The 19,993-nt window shown below is 33.8% G+C and overlaps 1 protein-coding gene and 1 long non-coding RNA gene across 4 annotated transcripts in view; one reads left to right on the forward strand and one right to left on the reverse strand.

Moving 5' to 3' along the window:
- Positions 1 to 19,993, forward strand: part of LOC148912443 (uncharacterized) — a 141,054-nt gene that overhangs the window by 27,938 nt on the left and 93,123 nt on the right. The gene's annotated exons all lie outside the window — the stretch shown is intronic.
- On the reverse strand, positions 107 to 1,288 carry LOC148912445 (uncharacterized). Its single transcript, XR_016119314.1, has 2 exons — positions 1,060 to 1,288; positions 107 to 979 (listed from the first exon to the last, which is right to left on the reverse strand). It is a non-coding gene; the product is annotated as an uncharacterized LOC148912445 (long non-coding RNA).

Consider the following 19,993-nt stretch of genomic DNA (forward strand, 5'->3'; position numbering starts at 1 on the left):
GTCATGGCTGGGGGTGTCATGACAAGGGGCATCATGACCGTAAACCGGCACGTCAAGAATCACAACAAAGTTGGACGCATGAACAAAATTCTAGCGGCTCCATCGCTTAAAGTGACTGGGAGATTCAAGATTTATTCCAGTCATTTTAAGGATAACAACTTTTCAAGGTATATTTACATACAAGGGCAAAGAGCAACCCCACAATTTGGGTCCGCATGACATCCGACCCAATGAAAGAAAAATTTAAGAGCTGAGTGAGAGACGCCACTGTCGTGTGAGTAATAAATAAGAAACCTTTGACATGTTCTTTTACAAAGATGATATTAGATAATCGTGTGTTTGTACCTATTAAATGCATAATAAACATTTTGGAGCAAATAATAACCGTTCTGTAGCAAATCAGCAAGAAGAATTACGAGCTCGCATTCTAAATTATTCATCACATAGGCCTAAATCACAAATCTTGATGTCGCAATGCAGAATTCAAAAGGCAATCGGTTTTTTTTATAACATCATAGTTAATAACTATGATAACATCAATCACTATTAGATTACATTGAAACTTCAAATTTAAGGTCTTTATATCATGGACAGTATGTAGCAAATACAAATAATGAATTGAAAGTAAGGAATTCTTATGAAAACCTCTTCCCAAGCATTGCTTCTTCTTCTACTTCGGTGGCTTCATCTTCTCTTTTATACACAATAACTTCTGGTTCTAACTCTTCAGAATTGAAAAAGCGAGCGTCCAAAGGACTTTCCATCATATTAAAAAGGTCTTCTTGTTCTTAGCCCTATGGCTGCTGTGCCTAAGACCCATCTGTCTAGGCAGACCGATCTAAAACCTGGATGGTCAGTAATTCATTGCAAGTCTTCGTTGATGGCCTCGAAGGTCTCTCTACATCAATCGTTGTCCTGGCAGCAAAAACACTCTTCCTGTTTAGTTGCCAAAGACATCGAACAGTTTCCAGAGGAACACCTATACAAGCAAAACAGTCGTAATTCAGTTCATAGATTTTGAATAGATAGTTTCAAAGCTAGCTAATGCTTATTTCTTACCCATTGTGAATATCAATCGCACCAGAAAATCCGTCCATCCACATCTCTTCCTCTTCTTGTTCTTCATGAAAGATTCGACTTCTTCTGCAGTCACGACTGGCTCTAAATCATCCGAGTACGATAGCTGTGTAGATATATCATCCATATTGGCAATAGTTGAGATTTTTATTAAATATAATATATATATAAATGTCGACGAAACACTCAAAGCTGTACAAATTGTACTATTTTGAAGATCAGTCGTGGAGTAAATGACGTCATACGTCACACGTCACGCAATTGCTGAAGGTCAGATTTCTTTTTTTTTTGGCCGTGAGTATAAGTAGCGGGTTTTCAAAGCCTCATTTCTCCGCAATAAGTGTTTTTCAAACTATTTTTTTTGTACATAACTTTTAAACAATCACGTTAGAGTCATATTAACCTAGAAAAATTCGTTTATTTGGACTTCGTTTATCTTGACTTATTTGGCGTTTTCGTCCAAGTGCTACTTTAAGCAGCTTCTTGAATGATTGTGTGCTGCTGGCAGTGTGTATTTCTGCTGGGAGGGCATTCCACAGCGTAGGCACAGCAACTTCAAATGCGTGGTCTCCCAGAGTGGTTAAAGATCTAATTCTTGGTCTCTCGAGCAACAGTTCTTTGGATGATCTTAAATTTTATTGTGATTCTGCCTTAGACTTAATGAGTTCAGTGTTATTTTCAGGTGATAGTCCATGGATAGCCTTATAGGTAATAAGTAATCTCTTAAAGTCTATTCTGTATCTTACGGGTAGCTAATGTAGTTTTGGCAAAGCAGGAGTTATGTGATCAAATCTACTGATATTACAGATAAGTCGCGCCGCAGCATTCTGTACTTGTTGAAGTTTACATAAGTGATTGGCTAGTATACAAAGGCCCTTTTATGCATAGAAAAAACCATATTAAATGTGAACATATGATCATACGGTATATTTATAGCATAATTAATGGTTTTGTGCAGCACAATATTGGGACAACCTAAAACAGGACATATACTGTCCTTTACTTTTGCTATAGCTGCTATTTTTACCATCAGAAAATAAGATAATTACTTCAATTCTTTATAAAAGAAAGTTTCGATTGCTTGTAAAGGTAGCTGACAGGAGAAAAAAATAAAAGCGAAAACAACAGCATTTTTCACATAAAAATAACTTTATATATTTTCATACATTCCAGCTTCACCAGCAGCACAAGGGTTATTACTTTCAATGCGCGCTCTCGGCTGGTAGTATTAGATACCAATGCTCTTGATGAAATAAGAGTTCGGACAGTGGTCGGAAAGAAGTCGGAAACAAAATCGATGTTCGAAGATCATGTGACTAGTTTCCTCGCCTGCTTCAAATAAAAAGCTTATAATGTACATTGGACTCTACAGTAGCCTGCTATATATGATTAACTTTATACTGATTTATTATTTTGATTTCTTATTTTGTGCTTTATTGATAATTTTACTATGTATTGTCTTTTCTTAACTGTTATTGGTTTTTGCATATTTTCCAGGTCCATCTTCTCCAGTCCAGCCCAAAAGCCCGAGAAGCTCGACTTCATGTAAGTATATTACTTATATAAATGGTTTACGTAGAAAATAAAAAAAATTACTTTGGTGTTATGGAATTGTTACCCGCCCATATTGTTGTTTATAATGATAGATAATGCTTTATATTTCTAGATGTCAAAAGTAATAGAAAAAGGGATGTTGCAGAAGTGTGTAAGTTCAATATCGATATGTTTCAGCTACATGCATAACCTTGACTTTTTAAATATAGCATAGCAAATGACATTTCTAAAATCAATTATGGTTCACAATATAATAATCTTATAAAATAATGTGTGTACAATGTGTCTAAATTAGATATATTACTGCTTGGATTTCTCGATTTATAGTACGCTCAACAAAATTACTCAACTCTGATTGGTCGAGAGGAGTACAATTATAGTACAAATATATTTTTTACTGAAATTTTGTTGAGTGAACTATAAACAAATCTTATTCTGAAATTTAATTTCCCTTGTGCCATGGTATTACTAATTTTATAATGGTAACAATATTTTCACATGTGAAAATAACAATTTTTCGAAAAGGAAAAATATATGTTATTTACCGGCCAGGAGGTCCAGATAGGGAAAAACTGTGCCCGAGGTCTTGAATATACGGACTGAGGCCATTAGGCCTCGGTCCTTTTTCAAGACCTCGGGCACAGTTTTTCCCTATCCGGACTGACTATAGGACGGTAAATAACTTTTTTTTTTCCCAAATTTTTTTTACTTGTTTTTGTAATCGTTTTGTGTTGTCGTTTAGCAGCAAAGGATACCGGACCGCGATCGCAGGCAGATACTGACAAAATACCACCCGCTCAAACAGCCAATCAGAACGCACGATTTTTTAGGATACCGCACCGGGAAAAAATAAACATAGGTATTTTATTGATAATTATATGATAAATACATGTATTCATTCCTTCCTTCATTCCGTTATTGATTGTTATTTGCAGTTGACAAGTTTGGCATTTCATACTGCCTTTGTGAAATGTGATTCGATTTATAAATAAAGTTAAATTTTACAGGGTGCCAATATGCGTATCTTTCTTAGGCCACTAGGTCAGGGAATTAAGGCAGTTGTTACATGATCACTGTTGTTATTCTTTTTGTTTTTGCTTCCATCTTAAATATTAATGGATGCTCGAAGAACATGTATAGACCCCCTGTACTGGGCCATTAGGGGATTTGTTCTGGTGGATAAAGGCAATGGTGTTTTTTTCCATAATAGACTGATATTAACACTTTATTATTTATGTACAATGATTATTTGCATTCACAGCTGTACACACGAGCCCAGGCTCTACTGGGAATTCTCTTGCACACAACTCCAGATTACATGAAACTTCTTGTAAGTAGCTATATTTGTTCTTTCTGAGCACTGCTAAACAGCGAAACACCGAAACGAAACACCGGAACGAAACAGGGACAAATTCGCGATATTACAAATATCATGCAATAAAAAATATATAAAAAAAAAAATACACGATAGTACAATGATATAAAAGCGATAAAGCTTACCTTTATGCCTGTGCTTTATGATCTGTGATCTGTATCGATCGTTCATTGCCTTTTATTAACCATATCTTTTCGCTGGCTATCAATGCAATTATTTCTCGAATTTGAAGGATTCCAATGGTTCTTTTAATAAAACAAGCAGTAGTCTTAACTGCTTCTGTCTCTAGTATCTACACCAAAAAAATTGTGAAAAAAAGCTAAAGTTCTCGGGTGACGCCATGTTTATTCAAACAAAAGCACAGGAAGCCCCAAAGGAAACCCAACAATTTCGGATCCCGGCCTAAAAAGGCACATCTCTTATGCCTAAAAAAATCCTTAACGTTTTGTACATGATCCAACTACCTTTTTACAAAATGAAACTCGGATCTCCGAGCCCAAAATTAGCTAAAATGTGATCCCCGAGCCCCAAAATAACGCCGGTCATTGATCCCATATACCTCGTTTTACTTACTACACCTTTTGATGTTCATTAACGGCAAAGGAATATTCATTAAAGCGAAGAAGCATTGTCATTAGAGCGAACAGGCATACAATAAGGTGAACGGACTCTCAAGAGTGCGATGGAACTTTCATTAAGAAATTTAGCATTGAATTTGACAATAATGAATATGTTTGCGTGAATTCATTAACGTTTTCGAACTTTCATTACCGTTTTGGTTCAGACAATAAACCACAACATGCATTCATTACAGTGTTTTATATATTATTTTTTATATGTTTTAGATATTTTATGACAGATTCCTTTATTGGGTTTCCTTTGTCAAGAGCTGGGCTTCCTGTGCTTTTGTTTGAATAAACATGGGGTCGCCCCTCACTTTAGCTTTTTTCACAATTTTTTTGGTGTAGACAGAAGCAGTTAAGACTAATGCTTGTTTTATTAAAAGAACCATTGGAATCCTTCAAATTCGAGAAATAATTGCATTGATAGCCAGCGAAAAGACATGGTTAATAAAAGGCAATAAACGATCGATACGGATCAAAGATCATAAAGCACAGGCATAAAGGTAAGCTTTATCGCTTTTATATCATTGTACTATCGTGTATTTTTATTTTTTTAATTTTTTATTGCATGATATTTGTAATATCACGAATTTGTCTCTGTTTCGTTCCGGTGTTTTGTTCCAGTGTTTCGTTTCGGTGTTTCGCTGTTTAGCAGTGCCCGTTCTTTCCCCCAGTAGTTATGGTCTTATTGGACAAAAAAAAAACGTACTTGCAAAGATTCTACATTGGCTGGACATATTATTACTCTTGGCAATACATGTATGTAATATGTGCAAGGAGACCCAATACCTAGTTTTAGCTTTTGTTTCCTTTACCACTACAGCTGTACCCACGAATCCATCAAGAGGAATAAAGGACAACCCTCCACGATTTTCCTGTGAGTAACCTCAAGAAACAGTATTAAAGATTGAAGTTGTTATCTCAATTGAAATCAATTTATTTCCACTTATTAATAAAAAAAAATTAAATACAAATTAAGATAAGGGTGATTACTTGGATAAATTTAAACAGTTTGAGTAAAAAGAGAAGAGAGATAAATAGATCATATTACACTTTTTTTTCTTTTTTCTTTTTCAGTTTTTCAATTTTTCTTTCACAATTGGATGTATCACACTTTCTTCTTTTCTTTTAAACAGCACACAAACGTATATACATTGGAGAAGGACTGGTTGGTAAGCTCAAAAAGTATTATTTTTCCTCCTTTGTTGTCCCAATACCTTAGTTTTTGTTCTTGGTGTTAATAAACAATTAAGAGGACACCACAGAAAATTGGAGGACATTGTTTGATTTTTTTGTAACAGTTTTACTATGAAAGCAAGGATAAATTTTGAAATAACAAAGGTTTCAAGCACACTAGTGTTTTTTTCATTTAATTTATTGGTATGTCCTTTTATCTCCCTTGGCTCTAGACTAATCAGAAAGCGATAAAATTAACAAATTAATTAAATTAAATTAATGTGGTAAAAACCATGTCACCATATATGGCATTGTCATACCATATGTTACATCAACAATAGGGATAATAAATTATTGCTCATGTGTGATCCTAAAAGTTTTCTTGTGTACATACATGTGTAATGGCAAAACTGTTGTAAAAAGTATTGAATTATTTAAAAATATATTTTGCAGTTGGCAAATTACAAGAGGATAGGGAACTCATCAGCATTGTGGATGAATCAGGTATATATAATATTATAACATGTTAATATAGTAATCATTAATAATGTTATGGTAACAATGATGATAATAATGTTAAGGGGGATGGTAGCACTTAATAACCCGGGAAACAGATAAATGAGTAAACCAAACAGTTGGGCACTATCTTTTATACTATATCTGGTTTTCTTCAATAAATTTTCTGATAATAAAAAAGTTAACATTCTTTTACATGGTTCAAACATCTCTAAATGATGTATTTGAAAATTTTTTTTACAAAAACCTCACACATGGAACTAAAATCGACAATGCAACTACTGACTTCTCTTAGACAATCTAAATAATGATAATTTCAATAATAAAGTTGTGGGATTATAAGGATATAACTTTAAAATAAAATTAATTATAGTTGTGTATTCTGATCAAATTATTATATTCTTATTTTAAAAAGCCGAAACACAGCAGTTGCTGAGCAATGAGGGTGTCAAAATTATTATCAAACTCATGTATAATTCATGAGGAAAACACAACAGAAATTATGACAGTGAAGAGTGTTGTAAATCTGATACAAAACTGCGTTCATTTGCATAAACTTTAAGTTGGATTTTCTTGGCCAAATTTTAGTGAAACACAAAGGAACTAACCTAGACGTTTGATAAATCATATACAGTATGAGTGTCCGTGTTGTATCACATATACAATCACTCGGCTACGCCTCGTGGTTGTATATCTGATACAACACGGCCACTCATACTGTATGTAATATTTCTCCTCCCTGATATATATAATGCGGATGAGGTAATAGCAAATGTGCTTGTCTCCATGTATGTGCGTACATGCCCATGAAATATCTCTATAATAATTGCCCTATTTCACTGACGTCAAGTATGCTTGTTTATGTGGGGGATAGAATCGCAAAATCCAATAGAAAATGCAATAAAATTTGCTCCTAGCAAAACGGTTTCATCTAAAATGGCCTGGTTTTCAGATATAATACAGTATGTGTTGATATGTACTTAAAAATATTCTGAGCGTTTGCTGGCTATTCTACTTTTCTTTGTGAATTGATACAATTTTCGGCGAATTTGTGTTTAGACCCGATAAAACATGATCTGCGAGTTTATTAAACGGCTTAAAAAACTCCTGATGTATGTTCTCATACTGTACCGAATTCTTTACGAAATGAACCAAGTTTGATAGAGAAAATCCAAGTTAAAGTTTATGCAAATGAAGACGAATCTATATCAGATAAAAAACCTCCTTCATGGTCATGATTTCTATTGTGTTTCCTTCATGAATTATTAATGAGTTTTTTAAATATTTTCAAAAACATGACGTTTTGGCTATAACAAGTGTATATATATAGTGTATATATAATGGTTTATCTATATTCCACAGGCATGCCAATAAGCTATTCACCTTGGGCGTTCTCTTCATCATTAGAACACCTTCTGATTAAGAAATCATTTCTTTTTTGAGGTATGTATCTGCATTAAGTTCAGGTGGCTTAAAATAATGTTTTAGAAGATGGGAGTTCATGTTATAAATTGCTATATCATAAATTATGGCAAGTATGATATTGCAGTACATGCATGTGAGGTTTGATAATGTTCTGCCCTTAATAAATTTTTACTGATTTGACTAGCTATCACTGATCAGCTTACATATTTCAAAATCATTAACATAAATATTTCAAATAATATTTTAATAACTGGGCAAATGTGTCAATGATACAAAAATGAACTCTGCACAAAATAAGCAACCCTCTTCCCACAATTTCAAATTCCTCATTGCGGCATTTGAATATAGGACTATAATGCATAATGCTTGTTTCTTAAACAATAGTTTATAATAATATATTACACTGGGCTTTTGAGCTCATTGGAATATTTTATGTACTGTTTAATAAACGAGCGGGAGTGTTTTATCGGGTATAAAACACGAGGCGTAGCCGAGTGGTTTTAGACCCGATAAAACACGATCTGCGAGTTTATTAAACGGCTTAAAAAACTCCTGATGTATGTTCTCATACTGTACCGAATTCTTTACGAAATGAACCAAGTTTGACAGAGAAAATCCAAGTTAAAGTTTATGCAAATGAAGACGAATCTATATCAGATATAAAGCCTCCTTCATGGTCATGATTTCTATTGTGTTTCCTTCATGAATTATTAATGAGTTTTTTAAAGTTAATTAACATCCTCGTTTATGGACTAATTTCCTTTGAACTTGCTGTCACCTCATGGTAAATTTTCTGATATACTCTAGCAAAACCCATATATTACAGACTATGAAGTAAATTCTTTATAACATTTGCAACATAGGTCCCTTAGTGCCATGTCCATGGAAAACGTCCCTCTTTTGGTGCTGTCAAAGCCTGGCACCTTAAAGACCAAAGAAAGTAAGACTATTCTTTTTCTTCTTTTTTTTTTTGAATGTGATGCATCTTTTATTCACATTTCCTTTTATATAATTGCACCAAATTATATATTTACATATTTGAAAAGAAAGAACATTATACCTATTTGGTCAAATAAATAAAGCTAAATATAAGTTGTAATGAAAGGAAATGCCTAGAGCATAAATATTCCCATATAGTTTCCTATTTAGACACTAGTCATGTTTTGTGTAAGTTTTATGTATTCGACAAACATTGGAGGGGGGGGGGGGGGATTAGATAATATCAAACGGTAGACAAACAACAATTACAACAACTGTCAATGTGGTCATATATTAGAAGGTACATAATATTGCTTCACAGTAAAAGGTGCTTCTTGAGTTTTTAAGCAAAGACACTAAGGTCTTTTATCTCTTTTGGAATTTGCTGCCAATAATCGGTTACTATGTTGTTTTTTTAACAATGTTGGTTTTGGCTGTGATAGCGTTTGACAAATAAGGATAGATCAGTCTGTAATAGAGCTGTTTAAGATATTTCAAAGAAAGATAATGTAGTAATTTTAAGGAAATACATACTAGTGTTCAATTCAATTAATGATATTTATTTTGGTCCTACAGTCCTCACCAGATTTTCCAAAAAAGGGGGTGCAAGGATTATCTTATGCTGTCCTGAAGAAAACAAACTCGTTGTAAAATCACTAAACAGTAAGTGTCAATTCAGCACAAATAAATTGTTAATTACTACTATCAATAAAACATGTTATCAAATTATTAAATGAATTAATTTAAAAAAGTATTGGGGTAATGTTTTAACCTTTTAATTCACATTTTCATATATGTTGTATTATATTTATTTTTTATCATAAAGACTACAACACAGAGCAACTCAACACTGGTTTGGAATATGCAAAGGAGATTCTGGAAACATACAGAGTGAACCAGTTTTTGAGGTGAGACATGATTCTGCTACTATCTACTATGTGAGTCTTGTATTTTAAGTTGAAAAAATCTTAGATACAGTATATCCCTGCTTTATAACAAATTGACTATCGGGGCTGTAAATGCTATGCAGCTGTTCTAATAAAACTGTTATTTTTTCTAGTCATTCTAGTCGTGTTGTGTGAAACATGATTTGGTATGTTCAAAACATTAATATAATTTTATGTCCTATACTATCTCTTGTTAGGTTGAAATACACAAACAAAATGTCAAAAGTTTTAAGTAGCTTACCCATATGACTTATCATATAGATTTATGAAATGCAATACAATTGACTATGTCCAGTAAAACAGTACAATCTTCTATACCGTATGTAATAGATCAAAAACAGGTTTGTGTTCACTATAGGGGTTCTAAGTTAGGCATTAAAACAATAATAAATTTTAAAGAAAAGTAATTTTAATTTGAAATAATAACATCACGTCTGAAAAGGAGGGTGGTAGATTATTATCCTGTAGTCCACCCTGAGTTGACGATGCGACCCTAATCCTTGCCGACAAATGTGCATCACGTCTGAAAAGGAGGGTGCTAGGTCAGTAGAGCACCCTCCTTTTTAGACGTGATGCACACTTGCCCACAAGTGCACATCCCATCATCAATTCCAGGTGGACTACAAGATACTAATCTACCCATCGTCAACTCCGGGTGGACTACGGACTACTATCCTAGCACCCTCCTTTTCAGACGCGATGTACACTTGTGGGCTAGTGCACATCCCATCATCAACTCCGGGTGGACTACGGACTACCAACCTAGCACCCTCCTTTTCAGACGTGATGTACACTTGATAGTGTATTTGTGTATTTCAACCTAAGAAGAGAAGGTATAGGACATAATGTTATATTAGTTAATATTTTGAGCATACCAAATCATGTTTGATATGACACAACTAGAATGACTAGAAAAAATAACAGTTTTATTAGAACTGCTGTACAGCATTTACAGCACTGATAGTCCATTTGTTATAAAGCAGGCATATATCTAAGATTTTTTCAACTTAAAATACAAGACTCACATAGTAGATAGTAGCAGAATCATTTGTCTCACCTCAACAACTGGTTCACTCTGTATGTTTCCAGAATCTCCTTTGCATATTCCAAACCAGTGTTGTGTTGCTCTGTGTTGTAGTCTTTATGATAAAAAATAAATATAATACAACATATATGAAAATGTGAATTAAAAGGTTAAAACATTACCCCAATACGTTTTTAAATTAATTCATTTAATAATTTGATAACATGTTTTATTACATCCATTTTGAAATCACAAGCAAATCCTGCAATCTGATTGGTTCCCTGCAGCAGTGATTTCAGCATAAATTGCACGATTTTGAGCTCTAAATTGCACGATTTTGCACATCAACTGATGTGAACCAATCACAAGAGAGACATGTCATTTTATAGCCAATTATATCAAGGAATCCATCTGAGTGTTGAGCTCACCGCTTCTTGCGAAAAAAAAGAGCCACGGCTCAAAAAAAATTTTCTGAAGAACAATTTTACCGTCAAAAGTCGTAAAAAAGACTTTAAAACAACCTTGGATTTTTGATGTTTTCTCGGCACAAGTGTGATCTTAACATGTTGAACAGAAATCGTAAAAATACAAGCAGTGAGCATTGGCTGTATGGACAACAGCCAGTTTATTACAATCCTTTTGGGCAGGATTGTCTTGCTATTTAACGTAAGTAAATGATTCTTAATACATGTAATGCCTTTTGGTCCTGTATAAATTAATTTTAGTTTTGGATTGAAAGTGTTGGTTTTCAAAATGAGAATCATTGCTCGATCAGTATAAGCAAGTTCTCTTGACAGCATGTTTGAATCGACTGCTTGTAGATTGTAAGTCATGTCGGTTTAACTGGAAAAAACGTCTTTTTCAAAAAAGATTTCAAAATGGATATAATAAAGTGGTAATTAAACTGAGTGTCGTGCAATTTTGGTCTGAAATCAAACTTGCAATTACAAATCGCACTCCCGCTACGCGGTCGTGCGATTTCGTAATAGCGCGTTTGATTTCAGACCAAATTGCACTCCACTCAGTTTAATTACCATTATTTATTGATAGTAGTAATTAACAATTTATTTGTGCTGAATTGACACTTACTGTTTAGTGATTTTACAACAACGAGTTTGTTTTCTTCAGGAAAGCAAAAGATAATCCTTCAGCCCCTTTCTTGGAAAATCTTGTGAGGACTGCAGGACCAAAATAAATATCATTAATTGAATTAATTTAATGTAGAAACGCAGCATAGCATACATTTGTTCCAGAGACGCTAGCCTTTTCTTAAAATTAGGACATTATCTTTGTTTAAAATATCTTAAACAGCTCTATTACAAACTAATCTATCCTTATTTGTCATACTCCATCACAGCATGTAACTTCTAGAAGGCACGTTTCAAAACCAACACTGGTAAAATACAACATTGGCTTTAACATTGATTATTGGCAGCAAAATTCCAAAAGAGAGAAAAGACCTTAGTGTCTTGGTTTAAATACTTAAAGCAGCACATTTTACTGTGAAGCAATTTCATGTACCATCTAATATATGACCGGGTTGAAAATTGTTGTAATCGTTGTTTGTACACTGCAGTTTGCTATTATCTAATTTTCCCCCATGTTCGTTGAATACATAAAACTGACACAAAACATGACTAGGGTCTAAATAGGAAACTATACGGTTTATTTACGCTTTAGGCATTCCTTTCATTGCAACTTATATTTGGCTTTATTTATTTGACCAATTAAATATAATTTTCTTTCTTTTCAATGATCTAAATATATAATTTAATGCAAAAAAAAAAAGGAAATGTGGATAAAAGATGCATCGCATTCGGAAAAAAAAAAGGAAGAAGAAGAAGAAGAATAGAGACTTACTGTCTTTGGTCTTTAAGGTACCAGGCTTTGTGAGCACCAAAAGAGGAAGTTTTCTGGCTCTACGAACATGGCACTAAGGGACCTATGTTGCAAATGTTGTAAAGAATTTACTTTATTGTCTGTAATATATGGGTTTGCTAGAGTATATCAGAAAATTTACCATGAGGTGACAGTAGGTTGAAAGTAAATTAGTCCATAAACGAGGATGTTAAACTATAAAATATGCCATAAGCTCAAAAACCCAGTGTAATATATTATTATAAACTATTGTTTAAGAAACAAGCATCATGCATCATAGTCCTAATCAAATGCCCCAATGAGGAATTTGAAATTGTGGGAAGAGAAGGGTTGCTTATTTTGTGTAGAGTTCATTTTTGCATCATTGACACATTTGCCCAGTTATTAAAACAATATTTGAAATATTTATGTTAATGATTTTAAAATATGTAAGCTGATCAGTGATAGCTAGTCAATCATTAAAAATTTATTAAGGGCAGAACTTTATTAAACTTCACATGAATAATTTACTTCTATATTATACTTGCCATAATTTATGATATAGCAATTTATAACATGAACTCCCATCTTCTAAAACACAATTTTCAGCCAACTTAACTTAATGCAAATACATACCTCAAAAAAGAAATGACTTCTTGATTGGAAGGTGTTAACAGTCTTCACTTTAAACTTGGATTTTTGGACTGACATGCTTGGTCATCACATTTTGAACAAAATATGAAAAAAAATCCCATTTTTTATGTAAAACGAACATATCCACAATTGCTTAAAATTTGGTCATTGTTAAATTGTACGTTATTTGTAGTATGTCATATTTGTTATGAATTTGTTCTAGTCAGTTATTTGGAAATGTACATCCCACCTTTGAATGTATGAATGATAGCTACATAATATATCATTTTGTACAAAATTCAAAACCATTCATTTTTATTTCACTTCATATTTCCATTTATTTTAATATTGCACAATAGGAGGTATACACAACATAGAAAATACATATTTTGTTTGTTTGTGTCCATTAAGTAGGTTTAAGAAACAATGTTACATAAATTTATGTGCCTGAACCTACGTTACATAAATTTATGTGCCTGAACCTACGTTACATAAATTTATGTGCCTGAACCTACGTTACATAAATTTATGTGCCTGAACCTACGTTACATAAATTTATGTGCCTGAACCTACGTTACATAAATTTATGTGCCTCAACCTACGTTACATAAATTTATGTGCCTGAACCTACGTTACATAAATTTATGTGCCTGAACCTACGTTACATAAATTTATGTGCCTCAACCTACGTTACATAAATTTATGTGCCTCAACCTACGTTACATAAATTTATGTGTCTCAACCTACGTTACATAAATTTATGTGCCTGAACCTACGTTACATAAATTTATGTGCCTGAACCTTGCTGCTTGAAGTCGAGTTTGCAAACAGTACAGCAAATTTGGTCGCTTTAGATTTTGTAATTTTAAATAAAATTTCGATTCACCGGACGGCCATAATATTTTCGTAAGTTATCTGAAAGGAAGAGCAAAAACCAATTATTAGTATTACAGTAAAACCATTTTAGATTGTTTCTTATTTAGCCGTGGAATATTTTAACGCAACGCTTGACCTCTTGGGTCAAATACAGTTTGTTTGTCATCGGCTTAGAGTCTATCATCGGCTTTATAAATACTTTGAAAAGTCTTCATTGAAGTTTATTGTAAGTTTTTTCAGCAACCGCTGCATTAAAAATGGAGAAAAAAATGTGAAAAGCTCAAAACATAGAAATTGAAGTACTGTGGTTGACTCATATTTCATATCATACACAAATTGTGCATTGCGATATCGTAGTGCGCAGTCCGTCTGGTCATGTTTACACTCGTTGGATTTCCGTAATCATATTATGTTACAGATCAAAATTTCCTTATTTGCAACGGCCAAAAATAAAGACTTGGATATTTAAAATCAACATACCAACAGTATATCCTGGTCTTTTTGAATTGCCGGATCTCCACGTGTAGGATATTTCTAGTTAATTCCCCCGTCGCTGTTTTTTTGAAATGCCATCGTTTGAGGCATTGACGCAGGCTTTTCCAAAATCTAAAAGAAACCCAGAGAGAGAGAGAGAGAGAGAGAGAAAACATTAGTACAACCCATCGCAATATGTCATATATTATACGTGAATTTTAATAGAGTATGTAAAACAAGCTTCACTTACTTTATACATGATATATAAACGATAAGGCCAAGAGAAGGCGTTCGACAGAGAAGACAATACACTTCCTCACAGTTTGATCGAAGGACGGAAAGCAAAAGAAATAACACAGGTCACTGTTCGAATGTCATGGACACTTTTGACGGCTTTTTGAAATACTCCAGTCCAGGTTCCAGTCCATAGTTCACATAATGGACCACCATGGGTCATAACCAGCATTATCAAATGACTAAACAAATTCATGCAGATTGGTTCACCTTTGTTCATAACCTAGTTTAATCGGTGAATTTAAAGTCGGGGACTCATATTCTTATCTAATTTACTATAAAACTGAGCAAATAAATAATAAGTTGGCTGAGTGAAATAATAATAACTTTATAGCTCGATTCACGTTGCATTTACAATGTACACTGTAAATATCAAGCATGGTACAATACCAAAGACCTTTGACCGTCGTCCTCAAGATCAAATAAATACTGTCTTGGTTTTATATATTCTACTTCTAGGAGAGCAAGTGAGGAAAGTAAATGCTCTATACTGACATATTATTAATTTCAATTCATGATCACGTTTAATTATTCCTTGCTAAATATGACGGTGCATTACACGCGTCAGTGTGTTGGTGTGGCCTGCCATGATAGCTGGCTCACGACATTTTCCCGTGCAAAATGTGTTCATGGCTCTGGAAAATTCGAATAATTCAATATTTCATTACGGTAGTTTTAGTATTGTTCGATTATTTTACTACTATTGGAAACGATTTCTTTCTGGTATATATTTTGCTCGGACAGTCTTACGATTCAACGTGTAAATATATTTATTGATGAAAAATGAAACGCTTTCCTTGTTGACATATATTGTCGATCGAAGAAGTATAGAGAGAGGCTAGATTTTTATCGAATCTTCAAAAAAGATGCTGCCCATCTCGTATGATTTTAACGTCTCGTTTCTACGCTTCGAGTACGTTTCGCATATCCGAGAGTTAAAAACTAACCTATGAAAACATTCGTTTAATCAAGAGATACGCACCGCAACCGGAAGCGGTGTTTTGACATTTGTTTGACAGTACCGAGGTCAAACTTGTTTAAAAATATTGGCTCATATCACTAGCAACGACATTTCTACCAAAGACGATTTACATTGTGAGCAATTTATTCCTTTCGCTATTACTGTATTGGATAATCTATGAAGCGTTTGGAATCAAAATGTGGTTTATGACAAGACAAAGTTTCACTTTATCGACATGTGGCATGATGAAACAAGATGATGTTGAATATGTTGAATATGTTGAATACTCGTACGTAACGGACGTGAACTTCGTTTAACTGAACTCAATGAATTCCTAGTAATTATAACCGTTATTCTGTTGGACTCATACAAGACTTTCTACATAATACATCTATTAATTTGCTTCTATAAATGTTAAAGTTTCTGGATGCAGACCTAGACTGAATGGACAGTATCATGGCCCGTAGATAACGAAAGCGTGACCGCCGCATTACAAGACTTTATTGCAATCCAGCAGCTTCGGCTTTACTAGTATACGAAACGCTTAAGTTACTTTTGGTTGGTATAAAGTATAAAGTGCAACGTACGAACTTGCAGCAAGAAAATAAACAAGTTAAATTCACAAACAGTGAACAGCATCGATATTTACAAAGCACATGAGCTTTTGCATTTATATATAGAGCTAAACGTTCTGAGATCTATTTGACTTTATGTCTTTGTGGAGTTCAGGCCGAAACACATAAATTTATGTCCTTGTGGAGTTCAGGCCGAATCACATAAATTTATGTCCTTGTGAAGTTCAGGCCTAACCACATAAATTTATGTCTTTGTGGAGTTCAGGCCGAAACACATAAATTTATGTCTTTGTGGAGTTCAAGCCCAAACACATAAATTTATGTCCTTGTGGTATTCAGGCCCAAACACATAAATTTATGTCCTTGTGGAGTTTAGGTACCAATGGAGTACAATATTATGTAAATACTATTATTATAATTAGGTTTTGTCCCGTTTGTATTCTAAACATCAATAATTGAATAGAAAATCATTAATTTGTCCAAAAGTCTTTGTTGTGCTTGGTGTGTTCTCATGGGATCATATAAATTGTTCATTAATACCATTTCACAATGAAATAGAACTACATTTTGTTCATTTTTTAAAGACCATTAGAAAAAATCTTGTAATCCCCTTGTAAACAAGCATTTTATCATAGTTGAAAGCCCCAGGTGTGGTAGTTTTCCATTGCAATGTACATTTTACCAGGAACAATTTATTTTTTTCTGTCACTCTTATCTGGTTTGTACGTCTTTGATGCCTGTTCATGAATGACTCAAACCAAGGCCTCCCTACTATATACACGTTTTTTGTATACATACTTGTTGATATCATTAAATATGTACATATTTGTGGAAATACTGTCTTTATTTTTGGATATTTGTTCAAAATGTGAGAACAATCGTGTCAGTCCAAAAATACAAGTTTAAAGTGAAGACTGTTGTTCCAATGATGAAGAGAATAGAACGCCCTAGGTGAATCGCTTGTTGGCATGCCTGTGGAATATAAATAAGCAATTATATATGTACACTATATATTTGTTCTGAAGAAGGCCATCACAAGTTATAGCCAAAACGTCATGTTTTTAAAAATATATACATTTTATCCGTATTCTTTCATTTAACCCTTCGAGTATTAAGGTCCAAACTCATTATTCTGCCTGTATTCCTAGAGCTCTTTAGAAAGTTGACCAAAAATTGTGCTCACAATCATTTATGTGAAGTTTCTGGATTTTAGAATTCAAAGGGTTAATATGATTGCCCAAATTCAATATGACATCACAACAAAACAATATTCAACAATCTATTGTTTAAACGGAAAGGATCATGGTCGTTGGACGGGGTCAAATCAACGCAAATTCACCGAAAATTATATCAATCAACGAAGAGAAGTAGAATAGCTAGTAAACGCTCAGAATATTATTTTATCTGAAAACAAGGCCATTTTAGACTAATCTGTTTCGCTAGGAGCAAATTTTGTTGAATTTTCTATAGGATTTGGCAATTCTATCCCCCACATAATCAAGAAGTGACGTCATAGTGAAATAGGGCAATTATTATAGGGATATTTTATGGGCATGTACAGATATGGAGACAAGTACATTTGCTATTACCTCGTCCACATTATATGTATCAGGGAGGAGAATGAGTTTGACTTCCTCACTTCTCAGCAAATGCTGTGTTCCAGCTTTTTAACATAAGAATAATAATTTGATCAGAATACAAAACTATAGTAATTTTTTTCAAAGTTAAATCCTTATAATTCAACAACTTTATTATTCAAATTATGTAGTGTTTAAAAAACGAGTAGGAGTGTTTTATCAGGTATAAAAGCGCGAGGCGTAGCCGAGTGCTTTTATACCTGATAAAACACGATCTACGAGTTTTTTGAACTGCTTAAAACACTAATGAACAATTTATGAGATTTTGGTTCAACTGGAGCCACCATACACGTCACGACCATGGATTCTTATACTTCGATAGAGATTTGACGTCACGGGCATGCACAACCAGATTCAATAGAAGCTCCCACACGTTGGATATTGCGTGCCAAGGCAAAGACAGGCACGTTAGTCAAAGATCTTTAGGGTTGACTATGACCTTGATGAAGCTCTATGTCTTCATCTAAACTTGGATGAATACTTCATCCCTGATGAAGTCATCCTCATAGTATTCGAGTGGTCTTTATATAAAGATCACATGTGTCTTTATATAAAATCACTTGAATACTAATGAAGAGGACTTTATCGGGTATAAAGGTTCATGCACGTGACGTGTATGGTGGCTCCAATAAGCCTTTTCATAGTTTAAGAATCGATTCCGCTGCGCATGCGATTTTATCCCGAATTTCTCCCCTTTTGTCTAAATCTTCTTTTGTTCTTAATTAAACAAAGGAAGGTGAGAAATTCGGGATAAAATTGCATGCGCAGTGGAATCGATTCTTAAACTATGAACTAACTCAACATCAAACATTGCTACATATATTTCTTTGTGTATAAATCCTTAATATATTTTATTCCTATGAAGCCCAAAGGGTGGCTAATGTGCTTATTTCACATTACTTGTGACTATAATTTATATTTTGGGGTGTTTGGGTATTTCTTTCTCCCTTTACTACTGATATTTTGATCATAAACTACAAAGAAATGTATGGAGCGATGTTCGATGTTGAGTGTATGATGTCACAGACTCCAAAAAATAATCGTAAAAATATCATACTTTCGTCCTGAATATCGAGAAAACACTTCATACAGTGATTATTGGACCTTTAAAGAGTATTCTTAGGAAGTTTCAGCTGAATCCAAGTTTGAGCGATTTTCGTCGTAGTAGCACTTTAAGAAAAAATGGTAAACCATCGAGTTGATTTTTCATGGCTTGGCTGACGTCACTTCCGTCCGTCCGTCCGTCCATCGGTGTACGCAAGACTCGCGATTGGCTGGTTAGATTATCTTTTTTTTTTGGTGGGAATGTCGACGCGTTGCAACATCCGGGTACACATAAAGGTAAATCCGGCTATTAAACTTTTGTTTTTTAGAAATACCGAAAAATAGCAACACAATTTTATATTCAAGCTTATATTTATATTTATATTTCCTCTATTTACGATGGATCCCCTTTCCGAAATCGATATGTCGAAAGAAAGCTCACAGGAAAATGAAGCCAAAAGAAAGGACAGAAGTAAAAAAGTATTTTCGGAAGAGGAAAAACTCGGGAGGCGTGAAAAAGAAAGGCAAAGACGAAGGAATCTCACCAAAGAAAAGCGGCAAGCAGAGAGAGAGAGAAAACGCAAATCCAGGCGGGACTTCGATTATGAACAAGGAGAAAATGATCGTGAAAGACAATGGAATTTGAGGCAAAACTTCACGGATGAACAAAGAGAAAATGAGCGTGAAAGACAAAGGAATTTGAATCAAAACTACTAGCTAAGGCGACTCAAATGCACAGAAAAAATCGCTTTAGGGCAAGTTGTAGATCAAAGACAATTAAAAAAACTTTCATGTATTCAAAGATGGATTAAGAAGTGTTCTCCAATAATTCAGGTGTGTGTTGTTTAGCAAACAATCGTATATTATTATTATTTTTGACAAGCATTTTTTCTCGACGAATCGACGAATTAAAGACTTTCCCTCAAAACTTTTAATATTTCTATAGA

Source organism: Actinia tenebrosa, unplaced genomic scaffold (assembly GCF_029948245.1).
Source record: "Actinia tenebrosa isolate PJP-AT-01 unplaced genomic scaffold, QUT_ActTen_1.0 PGA_scaffold11__36_contigs__length_13525064, whole genome shotgun sequence".
Taxonomy (NCBI): domain Eukaryota; kingdom Metazoa; phylum Cnidaria; class Anthozoa; order Actiniaria; family Actiniidae; genus Actinia; species Actinia tenebrosa.